Genomic DNA, 22731 nt, shown 5'->3' with positions numbered 1-22731 from the left:
CTCGTACTATGGCCTACAGGTTAAGGTCTTAACTCTTACACTGGCCTACTGGTTAAGGTCTTAACTCTTACTATGGTCTACCGGTTAAGGTCTTAACTCTTACTCTGGCCTACTGGTTAAGGTCTTAACTCTTACTCTGGCCTAATAGCTAAGGTCTTAGACTCGTACTCTGGCCTAATGGTTAAGGTCTTAACTCTTACTCTGGCCTAATAGCTAAGGTCTTAACTCTTACTCTGGCCGAATAGCTAAGGTCTTAGATTCGTACTCTGGCCTAACGGTTAAGGTCTTAACTCTTACTCTGGCCTAATAGCTAGCTAAGGCCTTAACTCTTACTCTGGCCTAATAGCTAAGGTCTTAGACTCGTACTCTGGCCTAATGGTTAAGGTCTTAACTCTTACTCTGGCCTAATAGCTAAGGTCTTAGACTCGTACTCTGGCCTAATAGCTAAGGTCTTAGACTCATACTCTGGCCTAATAGCTAAGGTCTTAGACTGGTACTCTGGCCTACTGGTTAAGTTCTTAACTCTTACTCTGGCCAAATAGCTAAGGTCTTAACTCTTACTCTGGCCTAATAACTAAGGTCTTAGACTCGTACTCTGGCCTAATGGTTAAGGTCTTAACTCTTACTCTGGCCTAATAGCTAAGGTCTTAACTCTTACTCTGGCCGAATAGCTAAGGTTTTAGATTCGTACTCTGGCCTAACGGTTAAGGTCTTAACTCTTACTATGGTCTACCGGTTAAGGTCTTAACTCTTACTCTGGCCTACTGGTTAAGGTCTTAACTCTTACTCTGGCCTAATAGCTAAGGTCTTAGACTCGTACTCTGGCCTAATGGTTAAGGTCTTAACTCTTACTATGGCCTAATAACTAAGGTCTTAACTCTTACTCTGGCCGAAAAGCTAAGGTTTTAGATTCGTACTCTGGCCTAACGGTTAAGGTCTTAACTCTTACTCTGGCCTAATAGCTAAGGCCTTAACTCTTACTCTGGCCTAATAGATAAGGTCTTAGACTCGTACTCTGGCCTAATGGTTAAGGTCTTAACTCTTACTCTGGCCTAATAGCTCAGGTCTTAGATTCGTACTCTGGCCTAATAGCTAAGGTCTTAGACTCATACTCTGGCCTAATAACTAAGGTCTTAGACTGGTACTCTGGCCTACTGGTTAAGTTCTTAACTCTTACTCTGGCCAAATAGCTAAGGTCTTAACTCTTACTCTGGCCTAATAACTAAGGTCTTAGACTCGTACTCTGGCCTAATAGCTAAGGTCTTAGACTCGTACTCTGGCCTAATGGTTAAGGTCTTAACTCTTACTCTGGCCTAATAGCTAAGGTCTTAGACTCATACTCTGGCCTAATAGCTAAGGTCTTAACTCTTACTCTGGCCTAATAGCTAAGGTCTTAACTCTTACTCTGGCCTAATAGCTAAGGTCTTAGACTCGTACTCTGGCCTAATAGCTAAGGTCTTAACTCTTACTCTGGCCTACTGGTTAAGGTCTTAACTCTTACTCTGGCCTAATAGCTAAGGTCTTAGACTCGTACTCTGGCCTAATAGCTAAGGTCTTAGACTCATACTCTGGCCTACAGTTTAAGGTCTTAACTCTTACTCCAGCCTACTGGTTAAGTTCTTAACTCTTACTCTGGAATAATAGCTAAGGTCTTAGACTCATACTCTGGCCTAATAGCTAAGGTCTTAACTCTTACTCTGGCCTAATAGCTAAGGTCTTACTCATACTCTGGCCTAATAGCTAAGGTCTTAGACTCGTACTCTGGCCTTATAGCTAAGGTCTTAACTCTTACTCTGGCCTACTGGTTAAGGTCTTAACTCTTACTCTGGCCTAATAACTAAGGTCTTAGACTCGTACTCTTGCCTAATAGCTAAGGTCTTAACTCTTACTCTGGCCTAATAGCTAAGGTCTTAGACTCATACTCTGGCCTAATAGCTAAGGTCTTAGACTCATACTCTGGCCTAATAGCTAAGGTCTTAACTCTTACTCTGGCCTAATAGCTAAGGTCTTACTCTTACTCTGGCCTAATAGCTAAGGTCTTAGACTCGTAGTCTGGCCTAATAGCTAAGGTCTTAACTCTTACTCCGGCCTACTGTTTAAGTTCTTAACTCTTACTCTGGCCTAATAGCTAAGGTCTTAGACTCATACTCTGGCCTACTGGTTGAGGTCTTAACTCTTACTCTGGCCTAATAGCTAAGGTCTTAGACTCGTACTCTGGCCAAATGGTTAAGGTCTTAACTCTTACTCTGGCCTACTGGTTAAGGTCTTAACTCTTACTCTGGCCTAATAGCTAAGGTCTTAAATCTTACTCTGGCCTAATGGTTAAGGTCTTAACTCTTACTCTGCCCTACTGGCTAAGGTCTTAATAGCTAAGGTCTTAACTCTTACTCTGGCCCAATAGCTAAGGTCTTAACTCTTACTCTGGCCGAAAAGCAAAGGTCTTAGATTCGTACTCTGGCCTAATGGTTAAGGTCTTAACTCTTACTCTGGCCTAATAGCTAAGGTCTTAACTCTAACTCTGGCCTAATAGCTAAGGTCTTAGACTCGTACTCTGGCCTAATGGTTAAGGTCTTAGATCTTACTCTGGCCTAATAGCTAAGGTCTTAGACTCATACTCTGGCCTAATAGCTAAGGTCTTAGACTCGTACTCTGGCCTACTGGTTAAGTTCTTAACTCTTACTCTGGCCTAATAGCTAAGGTCTTAACTCTTACTCTGGCCTAATAACTAAGGTCTTAGACTCGTACTCTGGCCTAATAGCTAAGGTCTTAACTCTTACTCTGGCCTAATAGCTAAGGTCTTAACTCTTAGTCTGGCCTAATAGCTAAGGTCTTAGACTCGTACTCTGGCCTAATGGTTAAGGTCTTAACTCTTACTCTGGCCTAATAGATAAAGTCTTAGACTCATACTCTGGCCTAAAAGCTAAGGTCTTAACTCTTACTCTGGCCTAATAGCTAAGGTCTTAGACTCGTACTCTGGCCTAATAGCTAAGGTCTTAACTCTTACTCTGGCCTACTGGTTAAGGTCTTAACTCTTACTCTGGCCTAATAGCTAAGGTCTTAGACTCGTACTCTGGCCTAATAGCTAAGGTCTTAGACTCGTACTCTGGCCTACAGTTTAAGGTCTTAACTCTTACTCCAGCCTACTGGTTAAGTTCTTAACTCTTAATCTGGAATAATAGCTAAGGTCTTAGACTCATACTCTGGCCTAATAGCTAAGGTCTTAACTCTTACTCTGGCCTAATAGCTAAGGTCTTACTCATACTCTGGCCTAATAGCTAAGGTCTTAGACTCGTACTCTGGCCTAATAGCTAAGGTCTTAACTCTTACTCTGGCCTACTGGTTAAGGTCTTAACTCTTACTCTGGCCTAATAACTAAGGTCTTAGACTCGTACTCTTGCCTAATAGCTAAGGTCTTAACTCTTACTCTGGCCTAATAGCTAAGGTCTTAGACTCATACTCTGGCCTAATAGCTAAGGTCTTAGACTCATACTCTGGCCTACTGGGTAAGGTCTTAACTCTTACTCTGGCCTACTGGTTAAGGTCTTAACGATTACTCTGGCCTAATAGCTAAGGTCTTAGACTCATACTCTGGCCTACTGGGTAAGGTCTTAACTCTTACTCTGGCCTACTGGTTATGGTCTTAACTCTTACTCTGGCCTAATAGCTAAGGTCTTAGACTCGTACTCTGGCCTAATGGTTAAGGTCTTAATTCTTACTCTGGCCTAATAGCTAAGGTCTTAGACTCGTACTATGGCCTACAGGTTAAGGTCTTAACTCTTACACTGGCCTACTGGTTAAGGTCTTAACTCTTACTATGGTCTACCGGTTAAGGTCTTAACTCTTACTCTGGCCTACTGGTTACGGTCTTAACTCTTACTCTGGCCTAATAGCTAAGGTCTTAGACTCGTACTCTGGCCTAATGGTTAAGGTCTTAACTCTTACTCTGGCCTAATAGCTAAGGTCTTAACTCTTACTCTGGCCGAATAGCTAAGGTCTTAGATTCGTACTCTGGCCTAACGGTTAAGGTCTTAACTCTTACTCTGGCCTAATAGCTAAGGCCTTAACTCTTACTCTGGCCTAATAGCTAAGGTCTTAGACTCGTACTCTGGCCTAATGGTTAAGGTCTTAACTCTTACTCTGGCCTAATAGCTAAGGTCTTAGACTCGTACTCTGGCCTAATAGCTAAGGTCTTAGACTCATACTCTGGCCTAATAGCTAAGGTCTTAGACTGGTACTCTGGCCTACTGGTTAAGTTCTTAACTCTTACTCTGGCCAAATAGCTAAGGTCTTAACTCTTACTCTGGCCTAATAACTAAGGTCTTAGACTCGTACTCTGGCCTAATGGTTAAGGTCTTAACTCTTACTCTGGCCTAATAGCTAAGGTCTTAACTCTTACTCTGGCCGAATAGCTAAGGTTTTAGATTCGTACTCTGGCCTAACGGTTAAGGTCTTAACTCTTACTATGGTCTACCGGTTAAGGTCTTAACTCTTACTCTGGCCTACTGGTTAAGGTCTTAACTCTTACTCTGGCCTAATAGCTAAGGTCTTAGACTCGTACTCTGGCCTAATGGTTAAGGTCTTAACTCTTACTCTGGCCTAATAACTAAGGTCTTAACTCTTACTCTGGCCGAATAGCTAAGGTTTTAGATTCGTACTCTGGCCTAACGGTTAAGGTCTTAACTCTTACTCTGGCCTAATAGCTAAGGCCTTAACTCTTACTCTGGCCTAATAGCTAAGGTCTTAGACTCGTACTCTGGCCTAATGGTTAAGGTCTTAACTCTTACTCTGGCCTAATAGCTCAGGTCTTAGACTCGTACTCTGGCCTAATAGCTAAGGTCTTAGACTCATACTCTGGCCTAATAGCTAAGGTCTTAGACTGGTACTCTGGCCTACTGGTTAAGTTCTTAACTCTTACTCTGGCCAAATAGCTAAGGTCTTAACTCTTACTCTGGCCTAATAACTAAGGTCTTAGACTCGTACTCTGGCCTAATAGCTAAGGTCTTAGACTCGTACTCTGGCCTAATGGTTAAGGTCTTAACTCTTACTCTGGCCTAATAGCTAAGGTCTTAGACTCATACTCTGGCCTAATAGCTAAGGTCTTAACTCTTACTCTGGCCTAATAGCTAAGGTCTTACTCATACTCTGGCCTAATAGCTAAGGTCTTAGACTCGTACTCTGGCCTAATAGCTAAGGTCTTAACTCTTACTCTGGCCTACTGGTTAAGGTCTTAACTCTTACTCTGGCCTAATAACTAAGGTCTTAGACTCGTACTCTTGCCTAATAGCTAAGGTCTTAACTCTTACTCTGGCCTAATAGCTAAGGTCTTAGACTCATACTCTGGCCTAATAGCTAAGGTCTTAGACTCATACTCTGGCCTACTGGGTAAGGTCTTAACTCTTACTCTGGCCTACTGGTTAAGGTCTTAACGATTACTCTGGCCTAATAGCTAAGGTCTTAGACTCATACTCTGGCCTACTGGGTAAGGTCTTAACTCTTACTCTGGCCTACTGGTTATGGTCTTAACTCTTACTCTGGCCTAATAGCTAAGGTCTTAGACTCGTACTCTGGCCTAATGGTTAAGGTCTTAATTCTTACTCTGGCCTAATAGCTAAGGTCTTAGACTCGTACTATGGCCTACAGGTTAAGGTCTTAACTCTTACACTGGCCTACTGGTTAAGGTCTTAACTCTTACTATGGTCTACCGGTTAAGGTCTTAACTCTTACTCTGGCCTACTGGTTACGGTCTTAACTCTTACTCTGGCCTAATAGCTAAGGTCTTAGACTCGTACTCTGGCCTAATGGTTAAGGTCTTAACTCTTACTCTGGCCTAATAGCTAAGGTCTTAACTCTTACTCTGGCCGAATAGCTAAGGTCTTAGATTCGTACTCTGGCCTAACGGTTAAGGTCTTAACTCTTACTCTGGCCTAATAGCTAAGGCCTTAACTCTTACTCTGGCCTAATAGCTAAGGTCTTAGACTCGTACTCTGGCCTAATGGTTAAGGTCTTAACTCTTACTCTGGCCTAATAGCTAAGGTCTTAGACTCGTACTCTGGCCTAATAGCTAAGGTCTTAGACTCATACTCTGGCCTAATAGCTAAGGTCTTAGACTGGTACTCTGGCCTACTGGTTAAGTTCTTAACTCTTACTCTGGCCAAATAGCTAAGGTCTTAACTCTTACTCTGGCCTAATAACTAAGGTCTTAGACTCGTACTCTGGCCTAATGGTTAAGGTCTTAACTCTTACTCTGGCCTAATAGCTAAGGTCTTAACTCTTACTCTGGCCGAATAGCTAAGGTTTTAGATTCGTACTCTGGCCTAACGGTTAAGGTCTTAACTCTTACTATGGTCTACCGGTTAAGGTCTTAACTCTTACTCTGGCCTACTGGTTAAGGTCTTAACTCTTACTCTGGCCTAATAGCTAAGGTCTTAGACTCGTACTCTGGCCTAATGGTTAAGGTCTTAACTCTTACTCTGGCCTAATAACTAAGGTCTTAACTCTTACTCTGGCCGAATAGCTAAGGTTTTAGATTCGTACTCTGGCCTAACGGTTAAGGTCTTAACTCTTACTCTGGCCTAATAGCTAAGGCCTTAACTCTTACTCTGGCCTAATAGCTAAGGTCTTAGACTCGTACTCTGGCCTAATGGTTAAGGTCTTAACTCTTACTCTGGCCTAATAGCTCAGGTCTTAGACTCGTACTCTGGCCTAATAGCTAAGGTCTTAGACTCATACTCTGGCCTAATAGCTAAGGTCTTAGACTGGTACTCTGGCCTACTGGTTAAGTTCTTAACTCTTACTCTGGCCAAATAGCTAAGGTCTTAACTCTTACTCTGGCCTAATAACTAAGGTCTTAGACTCGTACTCTGGCCTAATAGCTAAGGTCTTAGACTCGTACTCTGGCCTAATGGTTAAGGTCTTAACTCTTACTCTGGCCTAATAGCTAAGGTCTTAGACTCATACTCTGGCCTAATAGCTAAGGTCTTAACTCTTACTCTGGCCTAATAGCTAAGGTCTTAACTCTTACTCTGGCCTAATAGCTAAGGTCTTAGACTCGTACTCTGGCCTAATAGCTAAGGTCTTAACTCTTACTCTGGCCTACTGGTTAAGGTCTTAACTCTTACTCTGGCCTAATAGCTAAGGTCTTAGACTCGTACTCTGGCCTAATAGCTAAGGTCTTAGACTCATACTCTGGCCTACAGTTTAAGGTCTTAACTCTTACTCCAGCCTACTGGTTAAGTTCTTAACTCTTACTCTGGAATAATAGCTAAGGTCTTAGACTCATACTCTGGCCTAAAAGCTAAGGTCTTAACTCTTACTCTGGCCTAATAGCTAAGGTCTTACTCATACTCTGGCCTAATAGCTAAGGTCTTAGACTCGTACTCTGGCCTTATAGCTAAGGTCTTAACTCTTACTCTGGCCTACTGGTTAAGGTCTTAACTCTTACTCTGGCCTAATAACTAAGGTCTTAGACTCGTACTCTTGCCTAATAGCTAAGGTCTTAACTCTTACTCTGGCCTAATAGCTAAGGTCTTAGACTCATACTCTGGCCTAATAGCTAAGGTCTTAGACTCATACTCTGGCCTAATAGCTAAGGTCTTAACTCTTACTCTGGCCTAATAGCTAAGGTCTTACTCTTACTCTGGCCTAATAGCTAAGGTCTTAGACTCGTAGTCTGGCCTAATAGCTAAGGTCTTAACTCTTACTCCGGCCTACTGTTTAAGTTCTTAACTCTTACTCTGGCCTAATAGCTAAGGTCTTAGACTCATACTCTGGCCTACTGGTTGAGGTCTTAACTCTTACTCTGGCCTAATAGCTAAGGTCTTAGACTCGTACTCTGGCCAAATGGTTAAGGTCTTAACTCTTACTCTGGCCTACTGGTTAAGGTCTTAACTCTTACTCTGGCCTAATAGCTAAGGTCTTAAATCTTACTCTGGCCTAATGGTTAAGGTCTTAACTCTTACTCTGCCCTACTGGCTAAGGTCTTAATAGCTAAGGTCTTAACTCTTACTCTGGCCTAATAGCTAAGGTCTTAACTCTTACTCTGGCCGAAAAGCAAAGGTCTTAGATTCGTACTCTGGCCTAATGGTTAAGGTCTTAACTCTTACTCTGGCCTAATAGCTAAGGTCTTAACTCTAACTCTGGCCTAATAGCTAAGGTCTTAGACTCGTACTCTGGCCTAATGGTTAAGGTCTTAGATCTTACTCTGGCCTAATAGCTAAGGTCTTAGACTCATACTCTGGCCTAATAGCTAAGGTCTTAGACTCGTACTCTGGCCTACTGGTTAAGTTCTTAACTCTTACTCTGGCCTAATAGCTAAGGTCTTAACTCTTACTCTGGCCTAATAACTAAGGTCTTAGACTCGTACTCTGGCCTAATAGCTAAGGTCTTAACTCTTACTCTGGCCTAATAGCTAAGGTCTTAACTCTTAGTCTGGCCTAATAGCTAAGGTCTTAGACTCGTACTCTGGCCTAATGGTTAAGGTCTTAACTCTTACTCTGGCCTAATAGATAAAGTTTTAGACTCATACTCTGGCCTAAAAGCTAAGGTCTTAACTCTTACTCTGGCCTAATAGCTAAGGTCTTAGACTCGTACTCTGGCCTAATAGCTAAGGTCTTAACTCTTACTCTGGCCTACTGGTTAAGGTCTTAACTCTTACTCTGGCCTAATAGCTAAGGTCTTAGACTCGTACTCTGGCCTAATAGCTAAGGTCTTAGACTCGTACTCTGGCCTACAGTTTAAGGTCTTAACTCTTACTCCAGCCTACTGGTTAAGTTCTTAACTCTTAGTCTGGAATAATAGCTAAGGTCTTAGACTCATACTCTGGCCTAATAGCTAAGGTCTTAACTCTTACTCTGGCCTAATAGCTAAGGTCTTACTCATACTCTGGCCTAATAGCTAAGGTCTTAGACTCGTACTCTGGCCTAATAGCTAAGGTCTTAACTCTTACTCTGGCCTACTGGTTAAGGTCTTAACTCTTACTCTGGCCTAATAACTAAGGTCTTAGACTCGTACTCTTGCATAATAGCTAAGGTCTTAACTCTTACTCTGGCCTAATAGCTAAGGTCTTAGACTCATACTCTGGCCTACTGGGTAAGGTCTTAACTCTTACTCTGGCCTACTGGTTAAGGTCTTAACGATTACTCTGGCCTAATAGCTAAGGTCTTAGACTCATACTCTGGCCTACTGGGTAAGGTCTTAACTCTTACTCTGGCCTACTGGTTATGGTCTTAACTCTTACTCTGGCCTAATAGCTAAGGTCTTAGACTCGTACTCTGGCCTAATGGTTAAGGTCTTAATTCTTACTCTGGCCTAATAGCTAAGGTCTTAGACTCGTACTATGGCCTACAGGTTAAGGTCTTAACTCTTACACTGGCCTACTGGTTAAGGTCTTAACTCTTACTATGGTCTACCGGTTAAGGTCTTAACTCTTACTCTGGCCTACTGGTTAAGGTCTTAACTCTTACTCTGGCCTAATAGCTAAGGTCTTAGACTCGTACCCTGGCCTAATGGTTAAGGTCTTAACTCTTACTCTGGCCTAATAGCTAAGGTCTTAACTCTTACTCTGGCCGAATAGCTAAGGTCTTAGATTCGTACTCTGGCCTAACGGTTAAGGTCTTAACTCTTACTCTGGCCTAATAGCTAAGGCCTTAACTCTTACTCTGGCCTAATAGCTAAGGTCTTAGACTCGTACTCTGGCCTAATGGTTAAGGTCTTAACTCTTACTCTGGCCTAATAGCTAAGGTCTTAGACTCGTACTCTGGCCTAATAGCTAAGGTCTTAGACTCATACTCTGGCCTAATAGCTAAGGTCTTAGACTGGTACTCTGGCCTACTGGTTAAGTTCTGAACTCTTACTCTGGCCAAATAGCTAAGGTCTTAACTCTTACTCTGGCCTAATAACTAAGGTCTTAGACTCGTATTCTGGCCTAATGGTTAAGGTCTTAACTCTTACTCTGGCCTAATAGCTAAGGTCTTAACTCTTACTCTGGCCGAATAGCTAAGGTTTTAGATTCGTACTCTGGCCTAACGGTTAAGGTCTTAACTCTTACTATGGTCTACCGGTTAAGGTCTTAACTCTTACTCTGGCCTACTGGTTAAGGTCTTAACTCTTACTCTGGCCTAATAGCTAAGGTCTTAGACTCGTACTCTGGCCTAATGGTTAAGGTCTTAACTCTTACTCTGGCCTAATAACTAAGGTCTTAACTCTTACTCTGGCCGAATAGCTAAGGTTTTAGATTCGTACTCTGGCCTAACGGTTAAGGTCTTAACTCTTACTCTGGCCTAATAGCTAAGGCCTTAACTCTTACTCTGGCCTAATAGCTAAGGTCTTAGACTCGTACTCTGGCCTAATGGTTAAGGTCTTAACTCTTACTCTGGCCTAATAGCTCAGGTCTTAGACTCGTACTCTGGCCTAATAGCTAAGGTCTTAGACTCATACTCTGGCCTAATAGCTAAGGTCTTAGACTGGTACTCTGGCCTACTGGTTAAGTTCTTAACTCTTACTCTGGCCAAATAGCTAAGGTCTTAACTCTTACTCTGGCCTAATAACTAAGGTCTTAGACTCGTACTCTGGCCTAATAGCTAAGGTCTTAGACTCGTACTCTGGCCTAATGGTTAAGGTCTTAACTCTTACTCTGGCCTAATAGCTAAGGTCTTAGACTCATACTCTGGCCTAATAGCTAAGGTCTTAACTCTTACTCTGGCCTAATAGCTAAGGTCTTAACTCTTACTCTGGCCTAATAGCTAAGGCCTTAGACTCGTACTCTGGCCTAATAGCTAAGGTCTTAACTCTTACTCTGGCCTACTGGTTAAGGTCTTAACTCTTACTCTGGCCTAATAGCTAAGGTCTTAGACTCGTACTCTGGCCTAATAGCTAAGGTCTTAGACTCATACTCTGGCCTACAGTTTAAGGTCTTAACTCTTACTCCAGCCTACTGGTTAAGTTCTTAACTCTTACTCTGGAATAATAGCTAAGGTCTTAGACTCATACTCTGGCCTAATAGCTAAGGTCTTAACTCTTACTCTGGCCTAATAGCTAAGGTCTTACTCATACTCTGGCCTAATAGCTAAGGTCTTAGACTCGTACTCTGGCCTTATAGCTAAGGTCTTAACTCTTACTCTGGCCTACTGGTTAAGGTCTTAACTCTTACTCTGGCCTAATAACTAAGGTCTTAGACTCGTACTCTTGCCTAATGGCTAAGGTCTTAACTCTTACTCTGGCCTAATAGCTAAGGTCTTAGACTCATACTCTGGCCTAATAGCTAAGGTCTTAGACTCATACTCTGGCCTAATAGCTAAGGTCTTAACTCTTACTCTGGCCTAATAGCTAAGGTCTTACTCTTACTCTGGCCTAATAGCTAAGGTCTTAGACTCGTAGTCTGGCCTAATAGCTAAGGTCTTAACTCTTACTCCGGCCTACTGTTTAAGTTCTTAACTCTTACTCTGGCCTAATAGCTAAGGTCTTAGACTCATACTCTGGCCTACTGGTTGAGGTCTTAACTCTTACTCTGGCCTAATAGCTAAGGTCTTAGACTCGTACTCTGGCCAAATGGTTAAGGTCTTAACTCTTACTCTGGCCTACTGGTTAAGGTCTTAACTCTTACTCTGGCCTAATAGCTAAGGTCTTAAATCTTACTCTGGCCTAATGGTTAAGGTCTTAACTCTTACTCTGCCCTACTGGCTAAGGTCTTAATAGCTAAGGTCTTAACTCTTACTCTGGCCTAATAGCTAAGGTCTTAACTCTTACTCTGGCCTAATAGCTAAGGTCTTAACTCTAACTCTGGCCTAATAGCTAAGGTCTTAGACTCGTACTCTGGCCTAATGGTTAAGGTCTTAGATCTTACTCTGGCCTAATAGCTAAGGTCTTAGACTCATACTCTGGCCTAATAGCTAAGGTCTTAGACTCGTACTCTGGCCTACTGGTTAAGTTCTTAACTCTTACTCTGGCCTAATAGCTAAGGTCTTAACTCTTACTCTGGCCTAATAACTAAGGTCTTAGACTCGTACTCTGGCCTAATAGCTAAGGTCTTAACTCTTACTCTGGCCTAATAGCTAAGGTCTTAACTCTTAGTCTGGCCTAATAGCTAAGGTCTTAGACTCGTACTCTGGCCTAATGGTTAAGGTCTTAACTCTTACTCTGGCCTAATAGATAAAGTCTTAGACTCATACTCTGGCCTAAAAGCTAAGGTCTTAACTCTTACTCTGGCCTAATAGCTAAGGTCTTAGACTCGTACTCTGGCCTAATAGCTAAGGTCTTAACTCTTACTCTGGCCTACTGGTTAAGGTCTTAACTCTTACTCTGGCCTAATAGCTAAGGTCTTAGACTCGTACTCTGGCCTAATAGCTAAGGTCTTAGACTCGTACTCTGGCCTACAGTTTAAGGTCTTAACTCTTACTCCAGCCTACTGGTTAAGTTCTTAACTCTTAGTCTGGAATAATAGCTAAGGTCTTAGACTCATACTCTGGCCTAATAGCTAAGGTCTTAACTCTTACTCTGGCCTAATAGCTAAGGTCTTACTCATACTCTGGCCTAATAGCTAAGGTCTTAGACTCGTACTCTGGCCTAATAGCTAAGGTCTTAACTCTTACTCTGGCCTACTGGTTAAGGTCTTAACTCTTACTCTGGCCTAATAACTAAGGTCTTAGTCTCGTACTCTTGCCTAATAGCTAAGGTCTTAACTCTTACTCTGGCCTAATAGCTAAGGTCTTAGACTCATACTCTGGCCTAATAGCTAAGGTCTTAGACTCATACTCTGGCCTACTGGGTAAGGTCTTAACTCTTACTCTGGCCTACTGGTTAAGGTCTTAACGATTACTCTGGCCTAATAGCTAAGGTCTTAGACTCATACTCTGGCCTACTGGGTAAGGTCTTAACTCTTACTCTGGCCTACTGGTTATGGTCTTAACTCTTACTCTGGCCTAATAGCTAAGGTCTTAGACTCGTACTCTGGCCTAATGGATAAGGTCTTAATTCTTACTCTGGCCTAATAGCTAAGGTCTTAGACTCGTACTATGGCCTACAGGTTAAGGTCTTAACTCTTACACTGGCCTACTGGTTAAGGTCTTAACTCTTACTATGGTCTACCGGTTAAGGTCTTAACTCTTACTCTGGCCTACTGGTTAAGGTCTTAACTCTTACTCTGGCCTAATAGCTAAGGTCTTAGACTCGTACTCTGGCCTAATGGTTAAGGTCTTAACTCTTACTCTGGCCTAATAGCTAAGGTCTTAACTCTTACTCTGGCCGAATAGCTAAGGTCTTAGATTCATACTCTGGCCTAACGGTTAAGGTCTTAACTCTTACTCTGGCCTAATAGCTAAGGCCTTAACTCTTACTCTGGCCTAATAGCTAAGGTCTTAGACTCGTACTCTGGCCTAATGGTTAAGGTCTTAACTCTTACTCTGGCCTAATAGCTAAGGTCTTAGACTCGTACTCTGGCCTAATAGCTAAGGTCTTAGACTCATACTCTGGCCTAATAGCTAAGGTCTTAGACTGGTACTCTGGCCTACTGGTTAAGTTCCTAACTCTTACTCTGGCCAAATAGCTAAGGTCTTAACTCTTACTCTGGCCTAATAACTAAGGTCTTAGACTCGTACTCTGGCCTAATAGCTAAGGTCTTAGACTCGTACTCTGGCCTAATGGTTAAGGTCTTAACTCTTACTCTGGCCTAATAGCTAAGGTCTTAGACTCATACTCTGGCCTAATAGCTAAGGTCTTAACTCTTACTCTGGCCTAATAGCTAAGGTCTTAACTCTTACTCTGGCCTAATAGCTAAGGTCTTAGACTCGTACTCTGGCCTAATAGCTAAGGTCTTAACTCTTACTCTGGCCTACTGGTTAAGGTCTTAACTCTTACTCTGGCCTAATAGCTAAGGTCTTAGACTCGTACTCTGGCCTAATAGCTAAGGTCTTAGACTCATACTCTGGCCTACAGTTTAAGGTCTTAACTCTTACTCCAGCCTACTGGTTAAGTTCTTAACTCTTACTCTGGAATAATAGCTAAGGTCTTAGACTCATACTCTGGCCTAATAGCTAAGGTCTTAACTCTTACTCTGGCCTAATAGCTAAGGTCTTACTCATACTCTGGCCTAATAGCGAAGGTCTTAGACTCGTATTCTGGCCTAATAGCTAAGGTCTTAACTCTTACTCTGGCCTACTGGTTAAGGTCTTAACTCTTACTCTGGCCTAATAACTAAGGTCTTAGACTCGTACTCTTGCCTAATAGCTAAGGTCTTAACTCTTACTCTGGCCCAATAGCTAAGGTCTTAGACTCATACTCTGGCCTAATAGCTAAGGTCTTAACTCTTACTCTGGCCTAATAGCTAAGGTCTTACTCTTACTCTGGCCTAATAGCTAAGGTCTTAGACTCGTAGTCTGGCCTAATAGTTAAGGTCTTAACTCTTACTCCGCCCTACTGTTTAAGTTCTTAACTCTTACTCTGGCCTAATAGCTAAGGTCTTAGACTCATACTCTGGCCTACTGGTTGAGGTCTTAACTCTTACTCTGGCCTAATAGCTAAGGTCTTAGACTCGTACTCTGGCCAAATGGTTAAGGTCTTAACTCTTACTCTGGCCTACTGGTTAAGGTCTTAACTCTTACTCTGGCCTAATAGCTAAGGTCTTAAATCTTACTCTGGCCTAATGGTTAAGGTCTTAACTCTTACTCTGCCCTACTGGCTAAGGTCTTAATAGCTAAGGTCTTAACTCTTACTCTGGCCTAATAGCTAAGGTCTTAACTCTTACTCTGGCCGAATAGCAAAGGTCTTAGATTCGTACTCTGGCCTAATGGTTAAGGTCTTAACTCTTACTCTGGCCTAATAGCTAAGGTCTTAACTCTAACTCTGGCCTAATAGCTAAGGTCTTAGACTCGTACTCTGGCCTAATGGTTAAGGTGTTAGATCTTACTCTGGCCTAATAGCTAAGGTCTTAGACTCATACTCTGGCCTAATAGCTAAGGTCTTAGACTCGTACTCTGGCCTACTGGTTAAGTTCTTAACTCTTACTCTGGCCTAATAGCTAAGGTCTTAACTCTTACTCTGGCCTAATAACTAAGGTCTTAGACTCGTACTCTGGCCTAATAGCTAAGGTCTTAACTCTTACTCTGGCCTAATAGCTAAGGTCTTAACTCTTAGTCTGGCGTAATAGCTAAGGTCTTAGACTCGTACTCTGGCCTAATGGTTAAGGTCTTAACTCTTACTCTGGCCTAATAGATAAGGTCTTAGACTCATACTCTGGCCTAATAGCTAAGGTCTTAACTCTTACTCTGGCCTAATAGCTAAGGTCTTAGACTCGTACTCTGGCCTAATAGCTAAGGTCTTAACTCTTACTCTGGCCTACTGGTTAAGGTCTTAACTCTTACTCTGGCCTAATAGCTAAGGTCTTAGACTCGTACTCTGGCCTAATAGCTAAGGTCTTAGACTCGTACTCTGGCCTACAGTTTAAGGTCTTAACTCTTACTCTGGCCTACTGGTTAAGTTCTTAACTCTTACTCTGGAATAATAGCTAAGGTCTTAGACTCATACTCTGGCCTAATAGCTAAGGTCTTAACTCTTACTCTGGCCTAATAGCTAAGGTCTTACTCTTACTCTGGCCTAATAGCTAAGGTCTTAGACTCGTAGTCTGGCCTAATAGCTAAGGTCTTAACTCTTACTCCGGACTACTGGTTAAGTTCTTAACTCTTACTCTGGCCTAATAGCTAAGGTCTTAGACTCATACTCTGGCATACTGGTTAAGGTCTTAACTCTTACTCTGGCCTAATAGCTAAGGTCTTAGACTCGTACTCTGGCCAAATGGTTAAGGTCTTAACTCTTACTCTGGCCTACTGGTTAAGGTCTTAACTCTTACTCTGGCCTAATAGATAAGGTCTTAAATCTTACTCTGGCCTAATAGCTAAGGTCTTAGACTCATACTCTGGCCTAATGTTTAAGGTCTTATCTCTTACTCTGGCCTAATAGCTAAGGTCTTAGACTCGTACTATGGCCTACAGGTTAAGGTCTTAACTCTTACTCTGGCCTACTGGTTAAGGTCTTAACTCTTACTCTGGCCTAATAGCTAAGGTCTTAGACTCGTACTCTGGCCTAATGGTTAAGGTCTTAACTCTTACTCTGGGCTACTGGTTAAGGTCTTAACTCTTACTCTGGCCTAATAGCTAAGGTCTTATACTCGTACTCTGGCCTAATGGTTAAGGTCTTAACTCTTACTCTGCCCTACTGGCTAAGGTCTTAATAGCTAAGGTCTTAACTCTTACTCTGGCCTAATAGCTAAGGTCTTAACTCTTACTCTGGCCTAATAACTAAGGTCTTAGACTCGTACTCTGGCCTAATAGCTAAGGTCTTAGACTCGTACTCTGGCCTAATGGTTAAGGTCTTAACTCTTACTCTGGCCTAATAGCTAAGGTCTTAGACTCATACTATGGCCTAATAGCTAAGGTCTTAACTCTTACTCTGGCCTAATAGCTAAGGTCTTAACTCTTACTCTGGCCTAATAGCTAAGGTCTTAGACTCGTACTCTGGCCTAATAGCTAAGGTCTTAACTCTTACTCTGGCCTACTGGTTAAGGTCTTAACTCTTACTCTGGCCTAATAGCTAAGGTCTTAGACTCGTACTCTGGCCTAATAGCTAAGGTCTTAGACTCATACTCTGGCCTACAGTTTAAGGTCTTAACTCTTACTCCAGCCTACTGGTTAAGTTCTTAACTCTTACTCTGGAATAATAGCTAAGGTCTTGGACTCATACTCTGGCCTAATAGCTAAGGTCTTAACTCTTACTCTGGCCTAATAGCTAAGGTCTTACTCATACTCTGGCCTAATAGCTAAGGTCTTAGACTCGTACTCTGGCCTAATAGCTAAGGTCTTAACTCTTACTCTGGCCTACTGGTTAAGGTCTTAACTCTTACTCTGGCCTAATAACTAAGGTCTTAGACTCGTACTCTTGCCTAATAGCTAAGGTCTTAACTCTTACTCTGGCCTAATAGCTAAGGTCTTAGACTCATACTCTGGCCTAATAGCTAAGGTCTTAGACTCATACTCTGGCCTAATAGCTAAGGTCTTAACTCTTACTCTGGCCTAATAGCTAAGGTCTTACTCTTACTCTGGCCTAATAGCTAAGGTCTTAGACTCGTAGTCTGGCCTAATAGCTAAGGTCTTAACTCTTACTCCGGCCTACTGTTAAAGTTCTTAACTCTTACTCTGGCCTAATAGCTAAGGTCTTAGACTCATACTCTGGCCTACTGGTTGAGGTCTTAACTCTTACTCTGGCCTAATAGCTAAGGTCTTAGACTCGTACTCTGGCCAAATGGTTAAGGTCTTAACTCTTACTCTGGCCTACTGGTTAAGGTCTTAACTCTTACTCTGGCCTAATAGCTAAGGTCTTAAATCTTACTCTGGCCTAATGGTTAAGGTCTTAACTCTTACTCTGCCCTACTGGCTAAGGTCTTAATAGCTAAGGTCTTAACTCTTACTCTGGCCTAATAGCTAAGGTCTTAACTCTTACTCTGGCCGAATAGCAAAGGTCTTAGATTCGTACTCTGGCCTAATGGTTAAGGTCTTAACTCTTACTCTGGCCTAATAGCTAAGGTCTTAACTCTAACTCTGGCCTAATACCTAAGGTCTTAGACCCGTACTCTGGCCTAATGGTTAAGGTCTTAGATCTTACTCTGGCCTAATAGCTAAGGTCTTAGACTCATACTCTGGCCTAATAGCTAAGGTCTTAGACTCGTACTCTGGCCTACTGGTTAAGTTCTTAACTCTTACTCTGGCCTAATAGCTAAGGTCTTAACTCTTACTCTGGCCTAATAACTAAGGTCTTAGACTCGTACTCTGGCCTAATAGCTAAGGTCTTAACTCTTACTCTGGCCTAATAGCTAAGGTCTTAACTCTTAGTCTGGCCTAATAGCTAAGGCCTTAGACTCGTACTCTGGCCTAATGGTTAAGGTCTTAACTCTTACTCTGGCCTAATAGATAAGGTCTTAGACTCATATTCTGGCCTAATAGCTAAGGTCTTAACTCTTACTCTGGCCTAATAGCTAGGGTCTTAGACTCGTACTCTGGCCTAATAGCTAAGGTCTTAACTCTTACTCTGGCCTACTGGTTAAGGTCTTAACTCTTACTCTGGCCTAATAGCTAAGGTCTTAGACTCGTACTCTGGCCTAATAGCTAAGGTCTTAGACTCGTACTCTGGCCTACAGTTTAAGGTCTTAACTCTTACTCCGGCCTACTGGTTAAGTTCTTAACTCTTACTCTGGAATAATAGCTAAGGTCTTAGACTCATACTCTGGCCTAATAGCTAAGGTCTTAACTCTTACTCTGGCCTAATAGCTAAGGTCTTACTCTTACTCTGGCCTAATAGCTAAGGTCTTAGACTCGTAGTCTGGCCTAATAGCTAAGGTCTTAACTCTTACTCCGGACTACTGGTTAAGTTCTTAACTCTTACTCTGGCCTAATAGCTAAGGTCTTAGACTCATACTCTGGCCTACTGGTTGAGGTCTTAACTCTTACTCTGGCCTAATAGCTAAGGTCTTAGACTCGTACTCTGGCCAAATGGTTAAGGTCTTAACTCTTACTCTGGCCTACTGGTTAAGGTCTTAACTCTTACTCTGGCCTAATAGCTAAGGTCTTAAATCTTACTCTGGCCTAATGGTTAAGGTCTTAACTCTTACTCTGCCCTACTGGCTAGGCTAAGGTCTTAATAGCTAAGGTCTTAACTCTTACTCTGGCCTAATAGCTAAGGTCTTAACTCTTACTCTGGCCGAATAGCAAAGGTCTTAGATTCGTACTCTGGCCTAATGGTTAAGGTCTTAACTCTTACTCTGGCCTAATAGCTAAGGTCTTAACTCTAACTCTGGCCTAATAGCTAAGGTCTTAGACTCGTACTCTGGCCTAATGGTTAAGGTGTTAGATCTTACTCTGGCCTAATAGCTAAGGTCTTAGACTCATACTCTGGCCTAATAGCTAAGGTCTTAGACTCGTACTCTGGCCTACTGGTTAAGTTCTTAACTCTTACTCTGGCCTAATAGCTAAGGTCTTAACTCTTACTCTGGCCTAATAACTAAGGTCTTAGACTCGTACTCTGGCCTAATAGCTAAGGTCTTAACTCTTACTCTGGCCTAATAGCTAAGGTCTTAACTCTTAGTCTGGCGTAATAGCTAAGGTCTTAGACTCGTACTCTGGCCTAATGGTTAAGGTCTTAACTCTTACTCTGGCCTAATAGATAAGGTCTTAGACTCATACTCTGGCCTAATAGCTAAGGTCTTAACTCTTACTCAGGCCTAATAGCTAAGGTCTTAGACTCGTACTCTGGCCTAATAGCTAAGGTCTTAACTCTTACTCTGGCCTACTGGTTAAGGTCTTAACTCTTACTCTGGCCTAATAGCTAAGGTCTTAGACTCGTACTCTGGCCTAATAGCTAAGGTCTTAGACTCGTACTCTGGCCTACAGTTTAAGGTCTTAACTCTTACTCCGGCCTACTGGTTAAGTTCTTAACTCTTACTCTGGAATAATAGCTAAGGTCTTAGACTCATACTCTGGCCTAATAGCTAAGGTCTTAACTCTTACTCTGGCCTAATAGCTAAGGTCTTACTCTTACTCTGGCCTAATAGCTAAGGTCTTAGACTCGTAGTCTGGCCTAATAGCTAAGGTCTTAACTCTTACTCCGGACTACTGGTTAAGTTCTTAACTCTTACTCTGGCCTAATAGCTAAGGTCTTAGACTCATACTCTGGCCTACTGGTTAAGGTCTTAACTCTTACTCTGGCCTAATAGCTAAGGTCTTAGACTCGTACTCTGGCCAAATGGTTAAGGTCTTAACTCTTACTCTGGCCTACTGGTTAAGGTCTTAACTCTTACTCTGGCCTAATAGATAAGGTCTTAAATCTTACTCTGGCCTAATAGCTAAGGTCTTAGACTCATACTCTGGCCTAATGTTTAAGGTCTTATCTCTTACTCTGGCCTAATAGCTAAGGTCTTAGACTCGTACTATGGCCTACAGGTTAAGGTCTTAACACTTACTCTGGCCTACTGGTTAAGGTCTTAACTCTTACTCTGGCCTAATAGCTAAGGTCTTAGACTCGTACTCTGGCCTAATGGTTAAGGTCTTAACTCTTACTCTGGGCTACTGGTTAAGGTCTTAACTCTTACTCTGGCCTAATAGCTAAGGTCTTATACTCGTACTCTGGCCTAATGGTTAAGGTCTTAACTCTTACTCTGCCCTACTGGCTAAGGTCTTAATAGCTAAGGTCTTAACTCTTACTCTGGCCTAATAGCTAAGGTCTTAACTCTTACTCTGGCCTAATAACTAAGGTCTTAGACTCGTACTCTGGCCTAATAGCTAAGGTCTTAGACTCGTACTCTGGCCTAATGGTTAAGGTCTTAACTCTTACTCTGGCCTAATAGCTAAGGTCTTAGACTCATACTATGGCCTAATAGCTAAGGTCTTAACTCTTACTCTGGCCTAATAGCTAAGGTCTTAACTCTTACTCTGGCCTAATAGCTAAGGTCTTAGACTCGTACTCTGGCCTAATAGCTAAGGTCTTAACTCTTACTCTGGCCTACTGGTTAAGGTCTTAACTCTTACTCTGGCCTAATAGCTAAGGTCTTAGACTCGTACTCTGGCCTAATAGCTAAGGTCTTAGACTCATACTCTGGCCTACAGTTTAAGGTCTTAACTCTTACTCCAGCCTACTGGTTAAGTTCTTAACTCTTACTCTGGAATAATAGCTAAGGTCTTAGACTCATACTCTGGCCTAATAGCTAAGGTCTTAACTCTTACTCTGGCCTAATAGCTAAGGTCTTACTCATACTCTGGCCTAATAGCTAAGGTCTTAGACTCGTACTCTGGCCTAATAGCTAAGGTCTTAACTCTTACTCTGGCCTACTGGTTAAGGTCTTAACTCTTACTCTGGCCTAATAACTAAGGTCTTAGACTCGTACTCTTGCCTAATAGCTAAGGTCTTAACTCTTACTCTGGCCTAATAGCTAAGATCTAAGACTCATACTCTGGCCTAATAGCTAAGGTCTTAGACTCATACTCTGGCCTAATAGCTAAGGTCTTAACTCTTACTCTGGCCTAATAGCTAAGGTCTTACTCTTACTCTGGCCTAATAGCTAAGGTCTTAGACTCGTAGTCTGGCTTAATAGCTAAGGTCTTAACTCTTACTCCGGCCTACTGTTTAAGTTCTTAACTCTTACTCTGGCCTAATAGCTAAGGTCTTAGACTCATACTCTGGCCTACTGGTTGAGGTCTTAACTCTTACTCTGGCCTAATAGCTAAGGTCTTAGACTCGTACTCTGGCCAAATGGTTAAGGTCTTAACTCTTACTCTGGCCTACTGGTTAAGGTTTAACTCTTACTCTGGCCTAATAGCTAAGGTCTTAAATCTTACTCTGGCCTAATGGTTAAGGTCTTAACTCTTACTCTGCCCTACTGGCTAAGGTCTTAATAGCTAAGGTCTTAACTCTTACTCTGGCCTAATAGCTAAGGTCTTAACTCTTACTCTGGCCGAATAGCAAAGGTCTTAGATTCGTACTCTGGCCTAATGGTTAAGGTCTTAACTCTTACTCTGGCCTAATAGCTAAGGTCTTAACTCTAACTCTGGCCTACTACCTAAGGTCTTAGACCCGTACTCTGGCCTAATGGTTAAGGTCTTAGATCTTACTCTGGCCTAATAGCTAAGGTCTTAGACTCATACTCTGGCCTAATAGCTAAGGTCTTAGACTCGTACTCTGGCCTACTGGTTAAGTTCTTAACTCTTACTCTGGCCTAATAGCTAAGGTCTTAACTCTTACTCTGGCCTAATAACTAAGGTCTTAGACTCGTACTCTGGCCTAATAGCTAAGGTCTTAACTCTTACTCTGGCCTAATAGCTAAGGTCTTAACTCTTAGTCTGGCCTAATAGCTAAGGCCTTAGACTCGTACTCTGGCCTAATGGTTAAGGTCTTAACTCTTACTCTGGCCTAATAGATAAGGTCTTAGACTCATACTCTGGCCTAATAGCTAAGGTCTTAACTCTTACTCTGGCCTAATAGCTAAGGTCTTAGACTCGTACTCTGGCCTAATAGCTAAGGTCTTAACTCTTACTCTGGCCTACTGGTTAAGGTCTTAACTCTTACTCTGGCCTAATAGCTAAGGTCTTAGACTCGTACTCTGGCCTAATAGCTAAGGTCTTAGACTCGTACTCTGGCCTACAGTTTAAGGTCTTAACTCTTACTCCGGCCTACTGGTTAAGTTCTTAACTCTTACTCTGGAATAATAGCTAAGGTCTTAGACTCATACTCTGGCCTAATAGCTAAGGTCTTAACTCTTACTCTGGCCTAATAGCTAAGGTCTTACTCTTACTCTGGCCTAATAGCTAAGGTCTTAGACTCGTAGTCTGGCCTAATAGCTAAGGTCTTAACTCTTACTCCGGACTACTGGTTAAGTTCTTAACTCTTACTCTGGCCTAATAGCTAAGGTCTTAGACTCATACTCTGGCCTACTGGTTAAGGTCTTAACTCTTACTCTGGCCTAATAGCTAAGGTCTTAGACTCGTACTCTGGCCAAATGGTTAAGGTCTTAACTCTTACTCTGGCCTACTGGTTAAGGTCTTAACTCTTACTCTGGCCTAATAGATAAGGTCTTAAATCTTACTCTGGCCTAATAGCTAAGGTCTTAGACTCATACTCTGGCCTAATGTTTAAGGTCTTATCTCTTACTCTGGCCTAATAGCTAAGGTCTTAGACTCGTACTATGGCCTACAGGTTAAGGTCTTA

This window comes from Triturus cristatus, chromosome 6 (assembly GCF_964204655.1).
Source record: "Triturus cristatus chromosome 6, aTriCri1.1, whole genome shotgun sequence".
In the NCBI taxonomy this organism is placed as follows: domain Eukaryota; kingdom Metazoa; phylum Chordata; class Amphibia; order Caudata; family Salamandridae; genus Triturus; species Triturus cristatus.
The sequence above is the reverse complement of the archived record's forward strand: the minus strand, read 5'-3'. Positions refer to the sequence as shown.